The sequence below is a fragment of the Grammomys surdaster genome, unplaced genomic scaffold, assembly GCF_004785775.1.
Source record: "Grammomys surdaster isolate TR1022 unplaced genomic scaffold, NIH_TR_1.0 328, whole genome shotgun sequence".
In the NCBI taxonomy this organism is placed as follows: Eukaryota; Metazoa; Chordata; class Mammalia; order Rodentia; family Muridae; genus Grammomys; species Grammomys surdaster.
Genome location: NW_021604747.1, coordinates 1,664,780 through 1,691,722, shown reverse-complemented (window position 1 = coordinate 1,691,722; position 26,943 = coordinate 1,664,780). Strand labels below are relative to the sequence as shown.

The following is a 26,943-nucleotide window of genomic DNA, read 5'->3' as shown; positions in this document are numbered from 1 at the left end:
CAGAGCACAGAGCACAGAGCACAGAGCACAGAGCACAGAGCACAGAGCCTCCTCTGCCAATAGGGTAGAGTTGCAAGGCTGACGACCTTACTCCTTAAAGTAAGTAAATCAGAGCCAATTCTGAGGAACAAGTACAGTGCTGTAAATATGTACTGGAGAGGAAAACATGGCACTGGGAGGAAGCAGACACACCTCCACAGCACCTAGAAAGATCTAGAAAATGCAGCAACTGCAGGGAGAAGAAGAGCTGGGAGCATCAGGGCTGACAGAAGTCAGGAGAGAACACACAGATTTGCCTCTTGACAAGGAGGACACATTCTGATGATATCACATCATCAAAGGTAGAATACAAGACACCCACTAATACCTCTGAGAACAGAGACCACGGTAGAGTAGGGTGCAAAGATTCTAATCCACGAAGGATAGGAATTCGGTGCAGTAGTTAACCTGTGGTCTGCTCGAACCTTGCAGCTTTGCCAGTGTCACGTGAATTGGACCAGGGAGGTGGGGGGAAGAAAGGGGCCAGTCCCTGTAGAAAGACAGGCCACAATATGGAGGGGTGTATGGCTGTGTGAGTCACCAGGGTTGCAGGCCACAGGGCAGATTGATAAGAACGTGGCAGATATGAGCTCAGGCTCTGAAAACAGGCTTTGGCAGGAGGCCCAGTCTGCCCACATGTCCCTCTGGAGGAGTGAAAGGCCAAGGCCCACTGACCTTTCTGGATCATTCACTCAAGTCACATGAAGGAATAATCCCCATCTGTACCCATTCCCTGGTCCATCTGTGCTCCGACTGTGTCCTCTTTCTTCATCCCATGACTAAGGGATGCCATACTTTAACAGTGCAGCCTGAGAACCAATCATACCTGGCCCAGAACTTACCATCCTATGGCTACACTGAGCTCCTAAGTGACTGTGATTGATACTTACTAGGACCTTAGCAGAGGGGATAGAAGTCTGATGGGCTTGAACTTAATTCCTGAGTGCAGAGACTGTGACCTTGTAAAATGGCCTTGGGCAAATTACCTAAACTGTATCAGCTTCAGCGTCCTCGTCCACAAAGGGGGGCAGTACTGATAACTGTCCTCAGTTTCAGAAGATCAGTCCATCTCTTACTCACAGAGATATTCACACATACTGAGATTCAGATGTGCCTGTGGCAAGTGTAACTGTAGTTCACACAGCAGGGGAGTGGGTTAGGCAGGAGACCATGCTGCCCACAGAGATGAGCTTAGGACAGCAAAGTCCCCAGCTAGGCAGGAAGTCACCCTGTGCGGCTTCAGCTCTGTGTGGCTGAGCCCTTGTGATGTGCAGCACCGTGGCTATGTGGTGCTGACCAGTGAGACTCTTGTAACTTACACATGTAACTTCATTTTCAATGGATTTTGTCTCAGTCTACAGTTGGAAACACAGTGCCAGAGAGGGGCTGAAGTTCACATTACAGAATTCCCTTCTACCTCAAACTTCAAAAGATTCCTGAAGGAATGTGTCACCCTCAGGTAATTAAATGGTATAAACATCCCACCTTAGAAGACCTTAGGAGGTCGTGTGTGTGTGTGTGTGTGTGTGTGGAGAGAGAGAGAGAGAGAGAGAGAGAGAGAGAGAGAGAGAGAGAGCTAGTCGGAGGGGTCACCCCCATAACCCCCATATCTCTGCTGAAAGTCCCTGGCAGGTTATTTACCTCAGTCTATCTTGATGGTCACTTCCTTTCCCCACCTGTTCCTGATTGCTGAGACCGCAGCCCTGGCCTTGCTTCCTGCCCCTCTGACCCTGCAGGCAGATACTTTTCCGTCAGGCTGACCCCTGGTTTCCTTCTGCAGTTCAGCGATCTGAATTGGGCCTGGAATCTTCCCGGTGCCAGATCCCACAACAGAGTGCCCTTCAAGTTCACCCCACCTCCTGAGAGAGACCCAAGACTCATAGAATCGTTAATCCTGTAAGATTTTGAGCCACTTTAAAAATAAAAACACTGGATGACTTTAGGATTTAGGTTTAGTTATCAGTATGAACATATATACAAATCGTGTAGCTCGAAAAGCCTTGTTCACAGAAGACTTGACCTCTTGGTATGCGCACGCTGGAAACCAGACCTCACTCATACATAATTAAAGATTAGTGATACAAAGTACAGCGTGGCATGTCTGGGGTCAGCCAATATTCACAGGGAAACCATGGTAATTGGTTGATTAGGGAAGGGCAGCATAGTGGTAATTTTAATGCATTCACATTAGGTAACATAATGGTCCAACCCTGCCTGGTAATGACTTCTCAAGGCCTGTGTCCACACACTGGAATACGCAGCAGTCTCTCCTCAGGTGCACATGAGGGAAACAAATATTGTCTTTTTTTCTTCTTTACCGATGAGGAAAGTGAACTAGCTAGCATTGTTGACACTTGGACAAGGTCATAGCCTGTAAATATTGGAGTTGAGAGTTGAACCTTGGTAATCTAGACCCCAGTTCCATGCTTTCAACAGATGTCTCCTGTCCTGCTTGATTTTGCTTTGTTTTGTCAACATGACACAAGCTAGAGTTACCACAATTGAGAAAAAATGTCTCCATTAAGACTGGCCTGTAGGAAAGCCTGTGAGATAGTTCCTCAATTAGTGAATTTTGTGAAACGGTCTACCACATTGTAGGTGGTGCCACCCCTGGGCAAGTAGTCTTGGGTGTTAAAGGAAGCTGACTGAGCAAGCCATGAAGAACAAGCCTGTAAGCAGCATCCCTGTTCTTCAGTGGCCTCTGCAGCAGCTCCTGCCCCAGGTTCCTGCCTGGAGTCCTGCCCAGACTTCCCTCAGTGATGGAGTGGGGCTTGAGAGTTAAAAGATGAAGTAAACCTGTTCCTTCCCACACTGCTTTTGCTCATTTCTCTTTCTGCCCTCCGGCTCCTCCCACGGATCACTCTTACTTCATGGCCTCTTCTTTTGATTATTATTGCTACAGATATATACATATACATGCAACCTACTGAGTCCATTCAGTATGTATGTGTATGTATACGCTTTCAGGGCTGATACTTGGCATTAGGTAGCCCAGAAGGCGCATCCCTTAGGAAGATCAACTCTCCCTCTGTCGGTAATCTTTAGTTCCCTGTAGTTCTGTCTGTGACGGGGCTCATTGCAGTTGCCTCCTTCCACAGTAGCGAGTCCATTGGTGATGTGGTGTTCAGATCTTATTTAGGCCGCAATACTGCTGCAGTTTCCTGTCATCTCAGGAGACACAAGGTCTTGGTAGGCTTCCCAGTTCCCTGGCTTGTACAAACTTCCTGCTCCTTCTTCCAAAATGTTCCTTGAACCTTAAGCACGAAAATTGTATTGCAGATGCATCCACTGGGGCTGGACACTCACCCGTGTGGCTCCCTGGATTTTGACCAGTTGTGGTTTTCTGTGATGGTCTCCACTGCTGCCAAGAGAAGCCTCTTTAATGAGGGAATGAGAGCTACACTTATCTGCGGGTACAGGGCAAATATTTGTTTTTATATGTTTGCTTGCCATATGAGATTCTTCAAGCTGGGAGTGAGTTTAGTGGACAAGGGCAGATACCACTTCAAAGTGACTGCTGACTGTTTTCAATTGTTGAAAGAGCAAAGCAGCAAGAAGCCAGAGACACAGGGAAGTGAGATTTTGCTCATCAGTAACAAATGCTTAGTACCTGCAGGCCAAGAAACAGCACAAGTCCCAGCAAATGACCATGTTTGTCCATATTTGGACACCTAATTTAGACAACCCTAGAATTATGAGTCCCAAGCTTTCCCAGAAATCTCAATCACTGGGTTTTCATTTTGCTTTACATGGAAGGTCACTAACACAAAACATCTGGAGAACCTGCCTAGGCTTTTGCTGGGTTTTGTTGGTTTGTAGAAACCGCACTGGCTTGAGTTTGTAGTTAGCATGGCTGTGACCCATCGCCTGCGTCCGAGGTCCGAGCAATCTTGGTGTGGTGACAGTTCGATGCTCCCACAGCTTCCGGCTATCCTTTGGACTCTTCCTGCCAAATGAAAAGTACAGACATGTGCTCTGATGAAGTCCCAAAACACTGGCTCTAAAAACAAAAATCAAGAAACATATTCTTGAAAGGTTTTGGTCAAAAACACTTTTTCTATTGATCCAAATATACTATATTTTATTAGTATAAACAATGAGAAAAATACTTTTCCACTTTTCTGTGAGTGCTGCTCAGACACAGATTGTCCAGGCATGGCCTGCTGCCCTGCTCTGCTGCCTCACCTCTCTCCTGCACTCATTCCTTCTTTAATAGGGTTGAAAGTAGAGTTACAGAAACCAAGCTGGAAACTTCCCTTGATCTTGTATGTAAACAAATCAACATCAACCATCACATAGGCCATAGCAGTGCACCATGGGAAATTCAGGTGTCTGGGGAAAGGAGTCCATTTATAAGCATCCACATTTTTTTCAACATTCATTTTTTATAAACTATGTTGAATTCATTTGCACATTTTTGAATCTTCATGATTAGTAAGAAATGATGGATCCTTCAAAATCCATCCCAACACACAAGTTTGTTGAGATAGTACATCTAAAACCTCTTCTCTAGGGATTCCAGCTCTAAAGACAATTCCAGACTGAACAAGCTGACTGAGCAAGCACTACCATAGCACACTGAAAAGGGACTAACCCAATCCAAAGCAAATAACTCCTTTCCCTCCACATTCCTGAGCGGCTAGGCATGTTCTTCCTACTCTTAGATGCCTATAATTCCTGGTCATGGAGTCAATTATGACATGTAGGAGCCAATAGGCTGAGGTTTTCCTTTACGAACAGCCCTTCTGAAATGGGAGCAACACATGTGGCGGTCATTGCTGGCAGCTTCCTGTGTTCTCATTCTCTGCTGGTCATGGTGAGTTTTAGACACTTCTCTAATTTTTTCCAAGAGGTGTCATGGAGAAGTGGCGTGCCTCACTGAGGATCCCTTATGGTCCGTGTGTCACTGATACGGTTTGAATGTAAAATATCCCCTCAGGCTCCATCATGTTTTGAAAGCTTGGTCCTGAGTTTGTGACTCTATTTTGATGACAGTGGCACCATTGGAAAGTTGACCCAGGCTGTAGACATGAGTTGCTAAGGGTGGACTTTGTATGTTAAGCTTAGCTGCAATTCTGGTTCAGTTTTCTTCCCGGAACACTGCCACATGAAGTGTCTATCCCATATTCTCCCACCACTGTGAATGTCACCACAGACAACTGCTATGTGACCATGCCTTCTTTGCCACGAGAACCTGAAAGCTCTCAGAACCAAATATATTCTTCCCCCAATAAGTTGCTTTTGTTAGACATTTTGTCTCAGAGATGAAAAGTAACGACCACAGTCACCCCAGCTTCGGCACCTGGCAGAGAGCCTAACATACAGCAGGTGTTTGATATTGATGTTAAGATGAGTGGGAACCAACAGAGGACTCCATTGTGCCCGTTTCCTTACTTTGAGCTTCTCTTCAGCCCCCACAGTCTTGCCTCACCCAGATGTTTCCCATTCATAGCTTCTCCGTTGGCCTTTTCTGATCTGGGATCCTCCCTCACTGGTCTTTCTATCCAGGAAATCCTTCTCCCTTGTAGAGATATTGGCTTGGTCCTCATTGGTCTCCTATCTCCCATCTTTCTACCCATATTTCACCCTAAAGGGAAATTCTACTCAAGGTGCGACTTCCTCTTGCACCATGGAGATTATAATAAGAACACATTGATCTTATGACATTTTTATCATTTATGTAGTTGTCATTTTTCTAGTCCAAATGAAAAGTAAGCTTATTGAGAAAGGCCAAAGGATCTTGTGTTTTATCTGTAATAAAAAATGTATGTAGTCCATTTTCTGTTGCTAAAAACAAAATGATACAGATAAGTTAGAAAAGAGGCTTGTTTTGACCCATGGTTCTTATCCAAGGTCAAGAAGCTCAGAAACAGCCTTCTTGCTTGCAGCCCTGAGGTAATGGTAGAATAGGGTGGTGTGTATAGCCAACTTGCCAAGCTGGCTTTTCAGAAAAACCCACCCTGAGATAACTCACTAACTGAATAGATCAGTCCATTCATGAGGGCATAGCTCTACCTCCATCCTGCCTATTAGTGTTCCACAGCAGGGATTACGTTTCAGCATGAGACAGGCCATGTTCACACGATGGAAGAGGTTAACTATTAATGTGGTATTTTACAGATGGTTGTGACTCTCCAAATAATGGCAAAACCTTAAAAATACTGGAATCGTGCTTAAATATGAATGTGCTAGCAATTAAGGGAATTAAGTTGTTACCTTGTTTTTCCACAGACAGAGGCTTTTTAGAAGTGGGATTTAGTAAGTTTTGATGTTTTCCTCTCTTAAAACATTAATCTATCAAGTATAAACACATTCATTTAGGCAAGTATTGCAAAAGTTTCCTAATTTTTTCCAATAGTGTGCAAAGAAAAAGAATTTCTATTGTGTTAGGTTTTTTTCTTCCTTTCAACCTCTTCTGATTTTTTTTCCTTCTGAACCTTCCCTACCCTCCACACATGCACACATGCACACATGCACAGATTCACAAACCCTCCCACCCTCCACACATGCACAGATTCACAAACCCTCCCACCCTCCACACATGCACACAGATTTACAAACTCTCTCACCCTTCACACATGCATGAAGATTTATAAGCCCTCTACACATGTGCACAGATGCTCATTGTATAATAGAAGGTTCAACGGTCAAAATTATATGATTTATGGCTGCAAATCTATTTTTTTGCAATTTTCTGCTTTAAAGGCCAGCTCCAAAACCTCCATTCCTCCTCCGGAGCACTCACTGTGGTAATACTGTAAGTCTCCGTTCTCATCCTGGGAACCTCATTTTTATTTGATTTCGTTGGCGCCGCTCTATTGGAACGTGTATCGCTCGGCCCCTGCAGAGCACTGAGCAGGTGTGAGGGAAGCAAAGCATCTTTTGTTAATAGACGTTCACCCTGGGAGCTCATGAAAACACTGTCATTCCAATTGCTTTTATGAAAATTCTGTAAATTCCCATGTTGTGAATTTCTAGCGGAGCCCAGGAGAGTAAGCGTCCTTAGCACAAGCCAAAGATATGGTTGTTGCTATGACTGCAATAAACACTCAGCTTGCTTTCTCACAAAAATAAATTCAGATATTTAATTTGAATATCAAAACCATAGAAGAATCATATTAGCATTGAGTTTGGCTCTTCTAGCTGAAATGGAGTTAACTCTCAGTGAGATCAGCCCACAGGAAAATGATAACTGGACAACTTCTCAAAGCATGAAGACAACTTAACCATCCGTTACCTGGTTCCAAAGTGCTGCACAATGGCACAGCCCACATCAGCCCAAGTCACATGCTCACATCTCAAAACCAAGAGAATGTGGACAGTTCCCTTAACCTTGTAGTAGAAGAGTATGATATATTAGTCGTCTATGTCTTCCTAGGCCCCTTGGATCTGCTGTCACAGAGGACCTGGGGAAGGCCAAGTCATATTTTTACCCTGGGTTAGGGCCAGACATACATGGTGGTACACTCTGTTGAGTTGGAAGGAAAGACATAGCTTGGTATTTTACAGAATTGTATGTGTCATTAGAAAAAGATTCCAAAATGCTTTATTTAAAACTTTGTTTTCTCAGGTTGTGTTACCCAAGTGTATCTTGGCATAGACAACTTCAGATTCAAAAATTCCAAGACGTACAGCGAGTTTCACATAGCCGAGGCTATTACATTTGGTTGTCCGCCACTAACACCTTTCTCCTTTCTTGCTCACTGAGGAGTGAATTGATGACTGAATTTCCACTAAAAAATGTCACTCTCTTCTTGCAACCTACAGAGTCTGTTCCTGACAGACTCACCTGCTTGCTCCAGAATGGAAAAACACAGAGTTCAGAGTGGAGTGGGACCACTGGGGTTTTTTAGATAAGGCCATTAGAGTCGAATGGTTGCCTTTCCGGGAACAACTTTCAGAAGAACGATCTAGCAGGCTGCTCTGAAAAACTTGCCAAATTGCTCATACTTGGCTAAAAAACCACTAGCTCTTCAGAGGCGTATCTTTCCTCCACAGAGCAATTGAGGCTGTATCTATAAGAGCTGAGGAAACTCCCTTTCTGTCCTTGGAAGTTTTCAGGATGAAGAGGAACTCTTGTAAGGGACAAGTGACAGCTGACAGCCTGCCATCTTCACATGCACTCAGCCATGCTGAAGTGAAGGTAACTCCAAGAAGATACAGCCTTTGCAAAGAGCTCTTGTAGCTTCCTGTGCTGTGTGGGAGCTGGGCAGAGAGCTAACCAGGCCTTGGTTATTTTTCCCCCATGGACCCACATAGGGGAACTTCTGTACTTTTTTAAGTGTAAAAGTTTGGTTGTCTGTTGAATTTTCCATACCCCTGAACTTGTCTGGAAATACAGTCCTGAGGGAAGAGCCCAAGTCTGGTCATTCCATGAAGATTCTAGTCCTTGCCAATTACCTGAGCTAGTGGACATAGACCAGACTGGCCTGAGAACAGCTGCCTGTCCCCGGTAATATTATCTTGTTTGTACAGTTACATTACCTCAGCCTTTCGTTGTTTCTACAAGCAGTATTGGGATTTAATTTGGGACCCTTAGGCATATGGGTAAGAATTTAGCTATAAACTACTGAGAATAAGAAAGATGATGTCTGACAATCAGTGATCTGGGAAAATCACTAGAGCAAGAGAGGCCATGTGGTTCTCACAGCTGCTTAAAACCTCCCCACCTAAGTGGGCCAGGTGTGGCGATGGTGCACACCTGGAATTCGAGCAGGACAGTAAGTTCAAAGCCACCTAGGTTGCACAGGGATACCCTAGTGTGCCTCAAAACACAAAGCAAGACCAGGTGAGAAGGATCGAGGTTAAGAGCACATTCTGCTCTTGCAGAGGACTCAAGTTTGGTTTCCAGCACCCACGTCCAGCGTCTCATGACTGTAACTTCAGCTCCAGGGTATCTAATGCCTCTGCTCTCCAAGGGCACCTGCATTCAAACATGCATGCATGCAAGCACACAGACTTAAAATAATAAAAACAAATCTTAAAACAACAACAACAGAGAACAAGACAAAAGGACCCTACTACTTTAACTGACCTCAAGTAACTGTTGTTGAAAGATAACAATAAAATGGTGTGGTTCCTACATGGTAAGCATAATGATGGGGGAGGGGTTGCTGAAAGCTGTTGCCAGGTCCAGAGGTGCCTTACAAGAGTTTTGCCTAAGTCACTAGCTCACTTTTTTCTTCACAGGCAGCTGATGAACCAGAAGACCAGCATGTCTGAGCAAGGAAAGATTCACTGTGCAGATGCCCTGCATAGCTCCTGTGACTGCAGGTAAGCCATCTTTACTTTCAGAGCAAAGCACTGGCCATCACTAGCTGTTTGTGCCTAGCACAGAATCTCTTTGAACATCTATGCTGCTAATTATGGCTGTCCCATCTGTATTTCCCACCCAGGCAGGTCATTGGAAGAGGGAAGCAAGGACCTGGTGAATTCCATGATGAGTGTTCTGGAACTCTGGAAGGGAATCAGAAAGCCGGGGCTTTAAAAAGGACACCCACACAGAACAGGAAAGCTAAGACCAGAGCTGGCTCCACCTGCTACCAAGGAAAGGAAGACACTAGCCGTGATGTCTTTTTTCTCCAGCAGCTCAGCAGCAGGAAACAGCATCGCTGCCCCCTATCCTAGACCCGGGAGGAGCTGGTGTTCTTTAGCTGTGCCCTTACAATGCCCTCTTGGTGCCTGCCTCTCTGTCCATGGCTACGGAAATGCCAGTGCCTATATTTGTATGAAATATGTGAATGCAGTGGTTTGGATGAGTTGACCCACAGTCATGTCCCAGTTATTACATAGCTAGGTGTGTTAGACACCTTGTATTTGTAGTAATGTCTATTCTGTTATACATGCCAGTGCTTCTCCAGAGTCTATAACTGTTGAATATACGGGATCATTGTTCTCAGTTATCACCTGAGCACCCAAATTCTTAGACAATAAACCTGTGGTGGTCTCCAAAATTAACATGGAGAAGAGAAGAGAGATTTTGTGGTGTTTGTCAAAGCACAGATTCCCAGGCCACACTTCCAGAAACCCTGAGTTAGTGGGTCTGGGAGGAACTGAGGACTCTAAGCTGTTCATTTGTACCGGAGGCGATCATGACAGTTGTGGGAGGGACATAGCAGTAACTATCCTAAACACACCCCTTTACCACACCCCATTATTTAAATGCCAGTCTCTCAGTTGCCTGTTCCCCATCTTCAAATTTAGTGAAATGGATTCCTGAGCCCCAGCCATGGATCTTAGTTGTCATCATATCTCATAGCTCAAGAATCACCTCCCACAAGACAGATCCCTGTCTTTGCTATGGCAAAGTCATTTACTTTCTCCATTGGCTTTACCATTTCATCACTTGGCACTAAAGTTGGTACCCTAGATGCTTCTGCATATAGAATGAATGCACGCACAGTTGTTATTTCTTCTGAAAAATGTCTTTCAGTTCTAAAACAGGAATCCATACTTAACTTGTCCTTAGGAAAAGACTCCCCTAGATCTCCCCACACCTCTCAGATAGTGCAAGTCACTCTTGGTCCCTAGTAGATGGGTGCTAGAATTTTCTTGGGGTGTGGTAGGATCAAAAGGTTCAGGTTCCAGATGGCCTCCTTGGACCCCAAGCTGGGGGAGGGCTACTTTTCTTTACATCAGTTCATTCCTCTTCTTTCAAAAATTCTTGGGTTTGCCCCACTGCTTTGATTTTCAGTGTCTCCACCTGTTTTGTGGGATCAAGGTTTTCTTAGTTCTCTGGCTCCTAAGCTTGGGATCAGCCGTAAATACCTTCCCACTCACGGATCCTGAAGCAAGCCACAATCCTTTAATCCTTTTGAAGTTGGAAACAGCTGGAAACAGGCTGACTGTAGAAAGAGCAAATGGAGACCAGTGGGTATTAAGTCTCTTGGGCTACTTTGTTCCATCAGGCATTTGGCCACATGATTATGGCTGATGCTTCCTGGATGTCCTGTATTCTGGGAAGCCCCTCCCAGGTCCACCTCCTCGAATCCCAGGGCTCATCCTGGGTTTCTTTCTCTCTCTCCCCCAAAGACCTTCTTCCTCCTATGTTATTTTGATATTGACTCTATTTCATCCCTCCTCCTCAGAAGAGAAGGAAACTGGGAAGATATTAGTGATGGACCCCAAGTATCCCAAGAAAGCTTCCAGCAGACATAGACTGTTCCCTTCAGAGTCAACCTTTTGTTTTAAACAGGCAGAAAGCCACTTGCTCTTCCTTGCAGGAGCAAGAGCTGCTAGGGAAGGGTATCAGGGCAGGGTTCTGGGGCAGGAGAGAAATGGCCGATGATGACCCAACCCAGAATGCCATCAGGAAGCTTCATGGTGCTCAGATTGCTTTCCTTTCCTTCCACTTTGCCTTCAAGAAATGATCTCATAGCCAGCACCGCTGAGTTCATATCCCTGCCTGTGCTTGAGGAGGCTGTTTACCTGATGCAAGGGCTCACCTTGAGCCCAGGAGTAAGCATGCATCTTCCAGGAGCCAGGGCAGCCTCAGAGTCGGCATTTGAAAGGCAAGTCAGTGGAGAAGGGCCCTGTGCAGCCTTAGGATCTGTGACCTCCTCATATGACCCTGCCAGCCACAGTTCCTGTGCTTATGTTTCTTCATCTTAAACCCGGGGCATTACAAAACAACCTGAAAAACGATCACTTTGAGGATTAGTAGGCTAACCCATATATACTAAAACCAGTGCTCCCCACATAGGGACACTTCACTCTATACCCTGATAACTCATCTAGCCCATATAAACCAGTGCTCCCCATATACATACAGTTCAGTCTATACCCTGATAACTCATCTAAAAACCAGTGCTCCCCACATACAGACAGTTCAGTCTATACCCTCATAGTTCATCCTACTGTTGTACTTCCATCCTCCTGACCTCCTTATTCACTTCTTAGTTCCCTAAAGATTCATAATGGTTTAATTCAAATCTTAACTCACCTTCAGGCAGCCAAAGACAAAGAATTTCAACCAGCTTTGATCCCTTCAGTTAAACTAAAATGTAAATCAAGTCATACATCGATGATTGATGAGAATATGATTAGTAGTATCAGAAATTTGACTTTTCTCTAGGTTGAAGACCTCGGTATAGCAGGATCAGAGTATGACCGTCAGTAACTAGAGAAGACAATCTGAAGACTGCATTTGCCACCATGAATGGCATTTTTACAAAAGAAAACTTTTCTGTCTGCAGGGTAGGCATCTGAGGGAATTGGGCTAGCCTTGGTGGCTTTTACTTGGTGGCCAGAGCACCACCATCCCCTACCTTCATCACTGCCCCGGTCCTCCCCGCCAGCTCTGCTGTCCGGAGCACTTGGCCAGCACAACGAGGCTCTTGAGGTTATTGTTCCAGGAACCAAGTTTGTTTTCACACTGCTCTGGTTGCATTAGCTTTATAGTGTAAAATGGCCTGCTCCAACCTTATTTTTGCTTTAGTTCACTTGAATGTAAGTGTTGAAAGACTTGGCTTTCTTTTTAAAGAAGTCTTTAAGCAGAAGCACTTGAATGATCGTTAAGATTTGAAGACATATTTTACTGTTTCTATATTGTCTCTGTTATTGTTTAGTGTTAATACTGCAAGGGAAACCTAGGCACTCATTTGTTTGGAGATGAGGGCTCTAATAACCTTGTACCATGGGCAGCACTGAACCAGGGTTACATCTTTTTTAAGAAAAATTGATGACCCTGTACAGACTTCAGTTTCTACACATTTTAGTTACTGGGCTTTTCATCACTGTAACTTATACCTGAGGCTCTCAGCTTATGAAGACAAGAAAGCTGTTTTGGTTTCCAGTCTTGGGCATTTCAGTCCATCAAATGATCAGCCTGCCTCACCAGGCCTGTGGCAAGGCAGAGAGATTATCATAGGATGAGGGATGTGTAGACCCTGTGGCCAGAAAGAGAAGAAACAACCAGGTTCTCATAATCTGCTTCAGGATACCACCCAATAACCTAGCTTCTTTAGGGTCTACCTTTGAAGGTTAACTCCCTCCCAACCCCTCACATTAAAAATACAGGCTTTCAATAGACATCTAAGATGCAAATGATAGCAATGTTGATACTCTGTTGTTTTATTCTTAGAACCTGTCCGTTCAGACCCTGTCTCTCCCTGTACCTCCGTGACTGCTTCATTTTCACTGTCATCAACGTGACATATCATGCCAAGAAAACAAAGAGTAAGTTATATTCCTTGAGAAGGGAGTGGCGAAAGAATATCATACCATGACTTTTGAAAACTTACTTAGATGTTTACTTGCTCTGAGAAGTCACACATAAAGCCTACCTTACCTTAGGGTGTATTCTGTCCAAATGGTGACATATAAGAAACAAAATAAAATAACAACAGGAAATACCCCAGTTGGCATTTGTGTAGAATGTGATTATGAAATATAGACATTATTTTGAAATTTTAGAATATTAGAATATTATTATAAAATACAGACAAAGCAATCCTTGTCTCAGCAGCCATTTACACTCACCATGTTCTCTCTCCACACACACTACACATAAATATATTAATATATATGTTTTATGACATATATTACAAATAAGAGTAAAAACTAATTAGCTAATGTAAAAATGCTGTCAAATAATTTTCCAAGTATTTCGGCAGTATTTACTCCTTACCTCTCAAATCTTCTCCTAGAAGATCAGTAGTCTTATTGTGTCCGTTTTTAAAATATACTATTAGTAACTATTGCTGTGTATGTGGCCGCACATGTGGAGGTTAGAGAATAACACTGTTGGGTTGTTCTCCTTTACCAGGGAAGGCACTGTGCTTGTGCCACAAGCGCTTAACACACTGAGCCATTTTGCCAGTTCCATTTTTAAAAACTTTTCTTAGTGTATGACTTTGTTTGTGGCATGCCTGTGTATGTGTGTGTCTGCATGTGTGTAGTGCGTGGGTGTGCCCATGTAGGCCAGTAGCAGACCTTGGGTGTCTTCCCTGATCCCTCTCCATTCTGTTAGTTGAGGCAGGGTCTGTCACTTGAACCCAAAGCTTGCCTCTCTGGCTAGTCTAGGTACCCAGCTTGCTCCTCCAGGGACAGCCTGGCTTTGCCTCTCCAGCACTGGGATCACAGGCAGTGCCCCATGGCTGACCTGCACTTACATGTGTCCTAGGGATCTGAACACTGGTCTTCACAGTTGTTTGGCAAGTATTTTACCCACTAAGCCATCTTCCCCATTCTAGATTCAGTTTTCAGAAAGGAAACTGAGGTACCACTGAGCTAATCGGCTGAAGGTCACACTGCTAGTTTGTTGTGGAGACAACATAACTCTGAAGGCCAAACATGTGACTCAGTGCGTGGAGAGTCATTGTGCTTTCTTGACACCATGTTCTCTTACAGCGGAAGGAATATCTCTACTTTATAATAAAGATCTGGGGCTCAGAGGGACGAGGACCTTTGTCCTAAATTGTGAATGTTCAATGGCAAAACAGCTCAAACTGAAAATGGGCACCTGGCCTGGGGGCCCCCAAATTCTACATCTTTTTTTTTTCTTGTCTAGGCTCCAAAATCCTTATTATATCTTTTGCCCTGGGACTATATTTGAAGACTCTGTTAGAAAGATCTCAGTAATTTGTATTTGCTTTTTTTAATCTTATAGTTGAATATTTATCACTTATTTCTGAATTGCATTTAGAAATAAGAACATCTAATTTAGACCAGAAGCCTTTTTTACTGAAGACCCAAATCTAAAAGACTTCTTAAAGTCTTCCAATGTGTAAGCACATTCTTTGATTTCTATTTTAAAGTTCTACTGAATGAACATGGCAGAAGACTGGCAGTTTTTGACAGCTTTGAGATTACTTCCAATTTCTCTTTTAACATTCCCCAGGGAAGATCAAACAATTAAAAATGGGAAGGAAAGCTAAGATCAAATGCAAGAGAGCAGGCTGGCTCGCCAGCACCTGTACCATTCAAAGGCTTGAACAGAGGAGCACACTGTTTAAATTAAGTCATGGCTTTCAGTCCTCAACCAGAACAGGCCAAATGTGCCTGAAGGAGGAAGGGCTGCTTTTGACTCACCCAGTCTGTAATTGTGATACACCAGGGCAGAGTTAACCAGAACTAGTAAAGGCAGATTATGCGTTCTACCCTGACAGCAGCAGCCCCTGTTTTGTGTTTGACAATCTCCTCAGCTGTTCACCCCTGGCCACAGTGAGAAGGGTCAGGGTGGAGCTTATTGGAGAAACAAGTTAGTAACATCTTCTGGAAGAACTGTTCTCAGAAAAAGAGACATCCTGGTTATAGAAAGAAAAGGGACCACATGCAATCCTCCAGGATAGGAGATCCACCCTAGGTAGACACTTCACTTAGGCATAAGTTAAATTGTATTCTGTATTAGTTTTAGTTAAACTCCTGGATAGAAGGCCAACACCCAGGTCCCCTTCCTAGGTCAGGGCCCACCACCCAAGTGATGTGGAATGAACCCTTCTCTGTCTTGCTTGGAAAAGTCAGCAAAAGTGTGCCCTCGATCCAGTGGTGACCTTCAGCCAGTGAGCAATACTAGACAAGAAGTCTCTTGCTTGAAGCTGGGACAAGGCTGTACTGTGGTGAGACTAGACTAGACTATTTCATCGTTGAAGTTGAAAACATACCCAGCTTTTTTCATGCTACATTCCCAATTCCTTCGGGGAATTTTTCCTATAAGTGCTAGCCCCTACATCACAATAAAACACCCCCTAACTCTGCCTGCTTTACAGAAGTGCAGCCTAAGAGAGTATACTGAGTAAAGCCTTGTCTGTTGTCTTGTTTTATAATTTTCAAATTAGATTCCAGAAAGTACTGGGCCAGAGAGTTGAAGGCTGTTGATATGTACTCCCAGGTTTTCTTTAGGGGTCAGTCCAACTGTGCAGCTTCCAGCAATGATGAGAACATACAGCAAAGCAAGCAGGCCCAGAAGCCTTCATTAGTGTGACCTTATGAGTGTCGCCATTGCTGCACTTATTTGTGTACCGTGAACCCCTCCACTGGTCAAGTTTGCCCTTGTGCTTGTCTCCGAGTCACACATCTCTCGTTTCCAATGGGTTTCCAATCTGAGAAGGACATCATGTGCCAGGTTTCCAGAAATTTCAACACCACAAGATTGACCTCAATGTGTGTGAGGGCTTTTTAGTTCCATGCAAGACAATTCCAAGTTTGAAAACTGGGCAGAGTCGGGACTGTTTTCCTGTGTAGAAAGGTTAACAAAAAGCAGATGTGGGTGTCTTTCTCCAATCTGGATTATTTGTCAGGGAATGTTAACTCTTCAAAACACACACACACACACACACACACACACACACACACACACACACACAGAGAGAGAGAGAGAGAGAGAGAGAGAGAGAGAGAGAGAGAGAAATAACAGGCATTAAACTTACTTTTTATGTCTTCTTATTAATAAAAACAAATGTCCTGTATAAACAGACGAAGAATAACAAAGACAAATGACCTCTTGGCCACAATCCCCTGCTTCATAGCAAAGTTTCCTCACTCTTTACCTTGCTTCCTTCTTCTCTTTCTCACCCACTAGGTACTTGAAGGTCCTTTTGTGTCTTTGCTTATTCCTCCTTTATATTCATCTTTGGTCTTTTTTTTTTTAAGGTAACTATCCAGGGTAGCTCAAGAAACTGAGGCAGGAGGAGTTTGATGCAGACAAAGACTGGGAAATTTCTAAAATAATAAATAAGCAAAAGCCGATGTGTTGGGGTAGTTTTTCTAGATCTTTTTGTTTCACTTGGGAGTGTGAGACTCTTCAGGGTTCCTCACAAATCAAATATGGTAGCACTGATGTTCTGAGGAAGAACATTCAGGATTGGCAAAACAGACGTCACCATACAATTTCCCCACAACCTATAATCATAGCTTGTTTGTCAAAGATCTTGACTTTGAAAATTTAGAGAGATAAAAAAAGTATAGTATATGTATCTAACCTCTGCCAATACCTAAAACTGAAATATTTCAGCATCAAACCTCTAAGTCATTCTTCATTGTGCTTTATTTTATTGCATATTGACTGGACATATTAGTAGGATTCAAAGTTATTTCCTCATGTGCATACATGATGCACATATCAAATCCATCCACTTTGATTTCCTCTATCCTCATACCACATCTGTCTCCTAATTCCTAATCACCTTTTAGGTCAACCTTTTGTATTTGTTTACATAGCTCAACACATGAAAGAGAATGCTGTAATTTGGGTTTTGGTCTTTGGTCTGGCTTAGTCTACTAAAAACAAGGTCCTCCAATTTCACCCATTTTGCTGAAAATGACAGGATTTCAAATTCTTTTTTTTTTTTGCAGCCCATCTTTTAAAGAGGACTTTGTGTGTGTGTGTGTGTGTGTGTGTGTGTGTGTGTGTGTGTGTGTGTGTTCATGTGTATTAGTGCAGTGGGTTCCCTTGGTTGATGCAAGAAGACATTGTATCCCCTGAAGCTTGAGTTACAGATTGTTGTGAGCCTGCCATGTGGGTGCTGGGAACTGAACTCTGGTCCTCTGGAAGAGCAACATGTTCTCTTAACTGCTGAGCCATCTCTCTGGCTCTAGGGACTTCAATTTCTTTATGGCTAAATAGTGCTATACTGTGTTTACAGGCAGCAGTTTTTTTGTGCATTCATCTCTTAAGAACACCTAAGGCAATTCCGTATCTCAGCTGCTGTGAATAGTACAATAGTAAACAAGGATTTCAGCTGTCTCTTTGGTGTTCTTATTTCATTTTCTTTGATTGTATACTGTGATCAAATCTGTAGAGTGACATAAGAGATTTGTCAACTATTCATTTGACCGAGTTAATATCCAGAATACACAGAATTCAATGTGACACTTCCACAGAATATAAAAAGAACATAAAAACACTTTAAAATGAAAAAACAAAACAAAAAAAAACCAGGCAACCCAATTAAAAATTTCTAAAGGATGTGAGTAGACACTAGTCAAAAGAAGAAATATAAAGACCTGGAAATAAATGAAAAAATAACCCAATAGCATTGACCATTACACAAATGCAAATTAAAACTACAGTGAGGTCTCACTGAATCCCAGTTAGGATGGGTACTGTTAAAAATTCTGAAGATGCAGAGGAAAGGAACTGTGAACACTTTAATTTGTTGCAGCCCCTGATGCTCTGTTGCCATCAATCCCAGACTTCTTTACCTTTTTGTTTCTTGATGCTCTTCCGACATGAGAGAGGTGTGTCTTCTCTCATCTGGGCTCCCACCTCCATGCTCCCATCAATCCACTCCTCTTCAGAGAGCAGCCTCTTCAGCCTAGGATTGTTCCAGTGTCGTCTCTGCTCCTCTTAGCTGTACAGTCACCACTACCAAGGTAAAACTGACTTTCCTGTGACAAGCATGACTACATGTATTCATATATAGACTTCAGATGCCTGACAAATGCTTAGAGAATGCGGGGATGCTCTGTGCGTGGGTTTCCCTATACAAATGGTCATGGCCAGCATGGTTTGTGAGAAATGCTGAGTTAATAGTGAGGAGCCATGGCTTCCTAGAGAGACCATTCCACTATAAATAGGTTTTCTGGAAGAAATGTCTTGTTTGGTTTGAGATAGGAAAGACAGGGGGAAATTAGCTCAGCTAGTAAGTTGAGGAAAATATTTTAGGGAAAAAAGTGGTGTCTGAGAGGCACAGAAGCATCGCTCACACAGTTCATTCATGGATGGCAGTCAGGTCAGCGCTGAACAGGAAAATATGCTTCCTAAACAGTAATCAAAAATAAGCAGAGACATTCTAAGAACCTCCATCCTTTCAAACTTTGGTTCCTTGGCTTCCAGTTAAGTATCACAGCTAAAGTTAATACAAACAATTCTATTGTAGAAGTAAGGCCTGACTACTAGCCTAGCCTGAGATATGTGTTATGGTTGTATAAAAAAGCCTCTGTCCCACAAGGCCCATACATTAAAGGTTTAGTCTCCAGCTACCAGATTTAATCACTGAGAAATAACTGTATAATAAGAGCACTGATTTCATCAGTTTTGTAGGAGGTTCAAAGAAGTTGGTCCCTGGGAGGGTGTATCTTGCTCTGATTCCTTCCATTCTGTCTTTCTGCTTCCTGTGCCCCATGAGATGTGCTACTTTGTATCACCATACACACCCACCACAATGTTCTGCCTCACCATGGCCCAACATTGATGAACCAAGTGGCTGTGAACAAAGACCTTCAAAACCATCAGCTACAATAGGGTTTTTCTCTTTTACACCATCAATATCTGTCACAGTGATGAAAGTCCTGAGTGTTGCTCTTCGTCTGAACATTTTGTATGGTATTATGCACATGCTCAGTATGTCATGCGACTTTCTTTGGGAGTCGGGGCAAGAGGAGATTGTGGAGCAGTAACACAAGGTAGGGCGTTTGCTTGCTTTTCTAGAATATCCATCCCATGTTGCATCTTTACTTTCTTAGCCAGAAATGTAAAAATAAGAGGAAGAGTTTACAAAAGGAGGAAAGATTGGACAAGGCTTGCTCATTTACTCTTGATGAGATAAGAACTATTTTACCCAAAACATTTAAGAGTTGTTTTGTGGAAGTTGTAACTTAATCAAATCTGATTCCCCCAAATCTCTTCTTGGCAACCATTCCACAAGTATAAAATATAAGCAAAAAAATCTCTTTTCAAACTCTCTAACAGAATTTTCTTCAACAGTGTTTGGGAAACACTACTGAAATCTGTTTTGTAAGCAGACTATATGATATTTTTACATTTTCCCTCTGAAAACAGTCTCAGAAATGAAGTCAGAAAGAAAAGGATCCATTTTAGTACTAGTGTGTCTTCCTTGTAGCTAGATTTTAGTTACAACCACCTGAAATACACATAGCACAAACTGACTTTACTATTCATCTTTTAAATTTTCAACTATTATCAGCCAAGCATAACAGGCACTGATGGAAAGCATTCATTTTGAAAATCTGAGATAATTTCTGGTTTCCTTGGTATTCTGAAACTGTAGTCTCCAGATTCTTTAGGCAAATATTCCTTCTCTTTGCTTGTTTGGTTTTGTTAGTTTATTTTTTTTTTTCTGGTACTGGGATTGAACCAAGAATCTCATGTGTGCTAGCTAAGTGCCCTACCACTGAGCCATATACACAGCTCCAAACATCTCTTCTTTTGAAGTGATCATGAACTTCGGGTAGAATAGAATTCTGTTGTTAACACTCACATCTATAGTGGGTTGGTCTGGTGTTGCTATGTATTCAAATGCTAAAATACTGCATCCCAAGACAATACCCCAAGACAAGCAGACCTTCACACATACCTGCTTTGGTTGTATACATGTTGCTCCCCAAGTTATTCCTGATTGGTTAATAAAGATGCCTACAGCCTGGACTGTGCAGAAGCAAGTTGGCAGAGTGAAGGTTCCCAGGCTTGGGGTCTCAGCCAGGAACCACAAGGGAAGAAAGAGAGAGGAGAGAGAGAAGGAAGCCACAATGGGGGTAGGTGGATCGTAAACACATGACTATGAGATCCGGTCTGTTGGAGTAGCAGCGGCCCAGGTAGAACACAAGTGGTTTCTTGGGGTTATTGACAGGGAAGTAGACAAAATAGCACAGAGGGTTGATATCTGCCCAGATCTAGATCTAGTTCTTTATGGCTTATAAATATAAAGGTTTTATGTCTTTTATTTGGGAACGAAGTGACCTAAGGTGGGGTAGAAACCCCCAAATAATATTTACCGGAACTCATATTCTCTCAGGGTAAGGCAAGGTTTCTAGGACTTCCCACCAAGCACCTTCAAGAGGCTGTGAGTAGTTCTCATAGATAGGTGAACATGATTTTGGATGCTTAGCAGAAAATAACTGATCTTGTTTGTCCTGCCAAATTCCTTGCTGTGAATTCCATGTTGCTGGAACACGATTAAATGCACATTCTTATTGATTTTCCCTCCTCATTTGTTCAGAAGAATTTTGAAAGGACTTCAAAGATATTGGTTTTGGTTGTAGCCTTGAAGGCTTGAGAAAACAGCTGTTTCTTTCACTTCACCTTTAACCACAAGTCATGCACAAACACAGGGTAGCAGTAAGTTCTTAGGGGCAATCATACTGTGTGGAAGCAGTACTGAAGTAGAACACTTGGATCTCTGGAAAAAGTTAGTGTGATAACATCAGCTAAGACATCCTCATGACCTCATGAGCATAGGATCCATGAGATAACAGGTCTGGATTAGCTTCTCAGTAGCCTCTCAGATAAATCTTTGGCAGCAAGCTGAGGGCACTGCTTCCTCAGAAGTCCCCCAGAGTTGTAAAGATTTGTTCTCCAGTGATAGCAAAACCATGGATTAAAGAGTACAGTTCAGGGTAGTGTTCTCACCTTGCATGTTCAATCCCTGCACCACCAAAAGGAGTAAAACACAAAGGCTCCTCTATGCAAATCTTCTCATCCGTTAAAGTTTCTCCTTTAAGTTGTTTTTTTTTTAATTTTAATTTTATTTTATGTGTGAGAGTATTTTGCCTGCATGTATATCTGTTCATCACATGCATACCGAGTGCCTATGGAGGCCGGAAAGGAGTGTTGGATTCCCTAGAACTAGAGTTAGAGATAATGTGAGCTGCCAAGTATATCCTGGGTATTGAATCCGGTTCCTACGGAAGGGTAGTCGGATCTAAGCCAACCACTGAGCTATCTCTCCAGCCCTAAAGTTTCTCCTTAAATAGTTCCAATAATATTATTTAGTATGCTTTTTCAGAGAATTACTTCATTTTGATGATGATTGTAATGTCTACCTACATAAAAATAAAGAGTGTGTAAGTTTTTATTACTCAGACAGCCTGCTCTGAGGAAGGTGAGCTGTGTTGTTTCTCTCTACCCGGACTTCATCTTCACATGGAGGTATAAACAAACTTGGGTTTCAGCTACCATCTTTCATCTGCTGTGTCAAGGTTCCATCACTGAGATAGCTCATAAGGAGAGGGGCGTGGTTTGGGCTCACTTTTTTCTGTCTATGATCACTTGTCTCCATTGCCTTTGAGCTTGCGCGCACTACATGACTGTTTGAGCATGTGGCAGGGAAGCAGTGTATCTTACGGCATTGGTGAAGCTAACAGAGAAGGGATGGCTATAGCCCAGTAGCTCCTTCCAGAGCATGCCCACAGGGATCCTACTTCTTCCAATTGGGCTCTATTTCTTAAAGGTTCTACTACCCCTTACCTCTCAACAGTACTACAGCCTGGGAACCAAGTCTTTGGGGGACACATATTCTCAAACTACAACAGCTACTTTATAAAAATAAACGTAGTGCAGTCTTTTGAAGCCTGCTATGCTAGTTTTGAAGAGGAATAAACAACGCTGATGATGGCAGTTGGCCCATGATTCCTTATTTTCTCACTTTGTAGAGCCCAGTGAACAGGCTATCTGTTCAGCTTCTATGCTCAGGTTTAAGCATGCCAGCTTTTAACTAAACACTTGTATGAGATTTGAGATACTTTTATGACTCTTACTGTTAAGTAACTGTTGGCCTGAACTCCATTGTCAAACACTAGCATGCATAAAGACAAAAGAATGATTCTCCCAGTCTGTATACAAACGTATCTCTTTGGATATAAGTCAAGTTATTTTTCATGTGCCAATACACAGATACATTTATATTGGTACACACACACACAAACATAGAATTTTGTAAAATAGTATTGTATATTTTTCTGCATTTTTTCCTTCATTTCCTGATCCATATACAGATGTATAATTCATGTTCACGTGACATAACACATAAATATATTATGATTCAACTTTCATTAGAACATATTAAAATTGGCTAGAGTTTTTGAGACAGGGTTTTACTATGTATCCTAGGATTATCTCAAACTTGTCATGTAGTCCAGGCTGCCCTCAAACTTGCAATTGTTCTCAGTCAGCCTACCAAAGAATGGAATTATGGGCAAGTGTCCCCATACTCAACTGAGAAAGAAGTTTTATAATACTATATTTTCATCCATTAATATGGTATTAAGTTTTAATGTACTTATGTATTGTGTGCTTCAAAAAAGAGATATTTATAAAGATATTACATATTTTTAGGTGTACCCATTCGATAGTTTGCATTTGTTTTTGCTATTGTGGAGAGAAATTTTATCTCCATTTATATTTAAGTAGTAAATATTGCTATGGTAGATTATTATTGGGTATTTATCTACTTCTCCCTTGGAAAATTATAAATCTGTGTTTATTCAATATGATTTGTGCTATTAGGTTTTCATTATTGTAACAAAATACTTGAGACAACCTATACACGAACAAAAGGTATTTCTGTAGCTCTCAGTTTTGGAGCTGCAAGACCCTGATGCTGGTAAAGGACAGTTCTCGTAGACTCTTGGCTGTCACATAATGGTGAAGAGCAGTGGACAGAGTGGGAAACTAGGGTGGGGGCAATGTCACATCTCACACAGCAAGCCAGAGGGGTTGGGGGGGTCAGACTTGGGCTTTTACAACTCTGTCTCAAGAACTACCAAGTGACCATACAAAACTACCTTACTCCCTGCCAGTGCCAGATCCTAGGGATCTATAGGCCTCACACAAGGCTTTACCTCTTACTGGCCAGCCCATCTCTCTGGGAACCAAGTTTCTAACACAAGAAATATTGGAGGTCAAATCACACACTAGGTATAACATTTTGCAGGATTTTTTTAAAAAAAGTTTTTGTTGATTCTTTGTGAGTTTCACATCATGCATCCCAGTCCTGCCCATCTCCCTGTCCCTTCATATCTGCCACTCTTGTAACCCCCTCCAAATAGAGTGACACACACACACACACACACACACACACACACACACACAGAGAGAGAGAGAGAGAGAGAGAGAGAGAGAGAGAGAGAGAGAGAGAGAAACATCTTGTAGAAGGTGTGATATATCAGTGTGTCCCACAGTATATCTCTCTGTCCACACACCTTCAGTTGCAAATGTTTGTTGTAATGAGTCGTTGGTCTGGTTTGAGGTCTCTGGCTTCTGCAACACTATCAGTGTTGAATCCTCCCTGAGACTCCTTCCAGTTATGCTATTGTTGCCCTTTGTCATGGAGATCCTGCAGCTTGGGATCATCAGGACTGGCACTTTCATGAGTCTCAGCCATTTGCAGATGATATAGATTTTAGGGTGGACCAACTCAGAGCCCCGGATCTGGACCTGGGTGGTAGCTGAGCTGGTCAGTGGGCCAGCTCTCCCTTCTCCACACTACCAGGGCAAGCTCTCCAGCACTGTTTAGCTAGCCCATGCAATGCTGCAGGAGGCAGGGTCAGCTCTCCTGCTCGCATGCCCTCAGGGCTGACTCATCTGCACCCATGTCTCCAGAGCCAGTTCCACTGTGCTGCCCAGTTAAAGCATGGGCCCACTTTCCCAAGTGCTGCAGCCTGTGAGGGGCTAGGCCAGCTCTCTTGCTTGAATGGCCTAGGGGCTGGCTCACCAGTGCCTTTACCATCAGTGCCACCTCCACTGTGCTGCCTAGATGAGGTGCAAGGTACATCTATCCCAGCTGACATCACTACATCAATCAGCGCTAGCCCATGGAAGCCCAAGTAAGAAACTGCAGCATGTCCTCAGAAGGGTTTTTTGGTGCATTTCTCTCTACATGATGTAAGGCAGACCCATGCATGCATGTCCTTAACAAAGAGTCCTTCATCATGTGTCCTTTCACATTCTTGCTTTAGCAAAACATCCTTTCTCTTGTGTCTGCTTCAGCTAAACATTTCTGTATGTTTGCCCCAGTAAAATACCATCCAACGAACTTTCCAAAGAACCCTTGTTTCCACTTCATCTCCCAACTGTCACAGTTGGCAAGGGGTGAGGTAGCAGGAAGGGCATCACTCCTGCACCCACACCACCTCACAGCAGACAAGCAGATGAGTGACAGGGCCAGCTCTCCCAGGCCAGCTCACCTAATCTCCACCACGGGGGTCAGCTCTGCTGTGCTGTGCAGGTGAGTGGCAGGGTCTAATCTCTCACATGATGCCATAGAGATGTGACTAGCTCTCCAGAGCACTGCAGCCAGTGAGGCAGGGCCAGTTCTGCACAGCCTCTGCACATCCACGTGGTCCCCAACAGCTGCTCTGACCAGGGATGTCCCCATATTCTCTAGTGGTAATATGAGTTCCCCCTGCTGCTGTGTAGCCATGGACCCAGATATGGCCATCAGCAGCAGCTTGAGCTGGGACCTCACCATGGCCCCAGGTGGTGGGTCTGGCCACTCACAACTGGCTCCTCCTCTCCATCCTCAAGTCTCTAGTTCCATTTCTCCTTACAATACTCAAGCTGCTTTGCTTCTCTTTCTCTCCCATAGGACCACCTCATCCTCACACATGGTGGTGGCTCCTTCTCATTATGGTCACGTGGCTGGTAGGCCCCTGGGTGACATCCTTCATCTGCTCTGTGTGGTATGGCTGCAAGCAGGTGTCTATGGCCCAACCTTTGGCTAGCTCTGGAAGGGTAGGTCTGTGAGTGGCATGGTGGTCACAGGTCTCTATCTGTCTTTCTCCTCCTAAGCTGTGCTGCCTGGATTTGACTTGACTTGATTAGATTTTTATGTGTCCTAGACATAAAACAGCTTTGGCCACCATGCCAGGCATCAAGCTAGGATGAACAAGGGACTGCCATCTGCTCTACCCATGACTGAATAAGAACAACACTGCCAACAAGATGTATCTTTGCCCATTGCCAGGGGCCGGTGGTGGGGATTTTGGAGTTTTTCCAAAATGAAAGCATGCTTCCTCTTTCCATTTAGGCTGGTCATGTGACTTGCTTTGGCCAATGACTGAGAGGACATGAAATAACACAAAGCAGAAATTTCAGATTCAGTTGTTGGTTACACTTAGTCTGTCTTTGCCATCAAAGTGTCCAGGTGAGGATCCCTCCCTCAGCCTAGTTTTTAAAATACCAGGAGGTGTTGAACAGCCTGGAGCTGAGCTCTGGCTCCCAACAGGGCAGAGCCCACTGTGAAGAACCATGAAAGCCCTCATAGCTTAGCTTACATTCAAGCTACCATGTAAAGGTGCTGGAGTCACAGGTGCTACACACTGGTTGGAGACAAAGCTCTATAGTCAGCAAAAGCCATAGCCAGATTGTCAGCGTGTTTGAGCTGGTTCTCTGGCTCTCCATATGCACAGTGATGATCTGAATGGGCCCATATATGGCCTGGACAAACAGTGGACTGCAGCAGGACAGTGGACTTGGAATACCTATATTTCACAGCAAATTGCAAGCAAGCCTATTCTTTGACCCAGATGTGGGGATAACCTCTTCCACCAAAATTGCTAGCCTGTGTAAGTGCCTGTCAAGCAGGAAAGGATTAGGCTTTTGCATGTTTAAGCACACCTAACAAAACCTACAAGAGAGTGGGAGACCTAAGGAACTTCAGCTCTGGTGTACTGTTAGTAAAAATGAGTGTTTGCTCTTGTGAAACTAGAGTTTTTGGTTATGCATCAAAGTTGCAATCATGAATTTAAAAAAAAATCCACTGAGATTTTATATTTAGCTTACATTTGATTTTATATTTAGCTTACCCAATTCCCTTAGTTAAAAACAAAACCAAAAAAATAGAACAACAACAACAAAATCCGAAACAAAACTAAGTGTTCTAATATTTTTTGGGGGGAGGGGTCTTTATTTTCTGCAAAAGTGTGAACTGTGCATTGTTTTCCAGGATTTATATTGTTATTGATTTATGGCATTTTTTAATTGGCTAAAATCTCCAACACTAATTTTAAATCAGTAAATATTCCAATAATGAACTCAGTATATCTTCATTCCAAATGTGTTTGACAGTGTGCTGTGGTGCCTAGCTCAGGCTCTGAGAATCATGTGGTTTTGCACAGGCATTTACTTCTCCAGCTCATCTGTTAGTGCAGGTGTTACGGGGAGATCACAGGCTGCTGCTGCTGCTAAGAGGAGAGGAGAGGAGAGAGGAGGGGAGGAGAGGGGAGGGG

The 26,943-nt window shown here is 43.3% G+C and overlaps 1 protein-coding gene, 1 long non-coding RNA gene and 1 other non-coding gene across 3 annotated transcripts in view; 2 read left to right on the top strand and 1 right to left on the bottom strand.

The window, feature by feature from the left end:
• The window catches only part of LOC114630117, a 26,274-nt gene extending 16,260 nt beyond the window's left edge, over nt 1-10,014 (top strand). The window contains exons 2-4 of the long non-coding RNA XR_003712772.1: nt 8,038-8,182; nt 9,229-9,312; nt 9,435-10,014. This is a non-coding gene — a long non-coding RNA (uncharacterized LOC114630117). The remainder of the gene's footprint in view (nt 1-8,037; nt 8,183-9,228; nt 9,313-9,434) is intronic.
• Nucleotides 10,015-12,098: 2,084 nt separating this feature from the next.
• The window catches only part of Znf438 (zinc finger protein 438), a 181,287-nt gene continuing 166,442 nt past the window's right edge, over nt 12,099-26,943 (top strand). The window contains exons 1-3 of the mRNA XM_028778196.1: nt 12,099-12,234; nt 13,121-13,215; nt 18,141-18,351. The gene's annotated coding sequence lies outside the window, so the exon portion shown is untranslated. The remainder of the gene's footprint in view (nt 12,235-13,120; nt 13,216-18,140; nt 18,352-26,943) is intronic.
• Nucleotides 25,542-25,684, bottom strand: LOC114630125. The gene has a single exon (XR_003712774.1). It is a non-coding gene; the product is annotated as a small nucleolar RNA SNORA48 (small nucleolar RNA).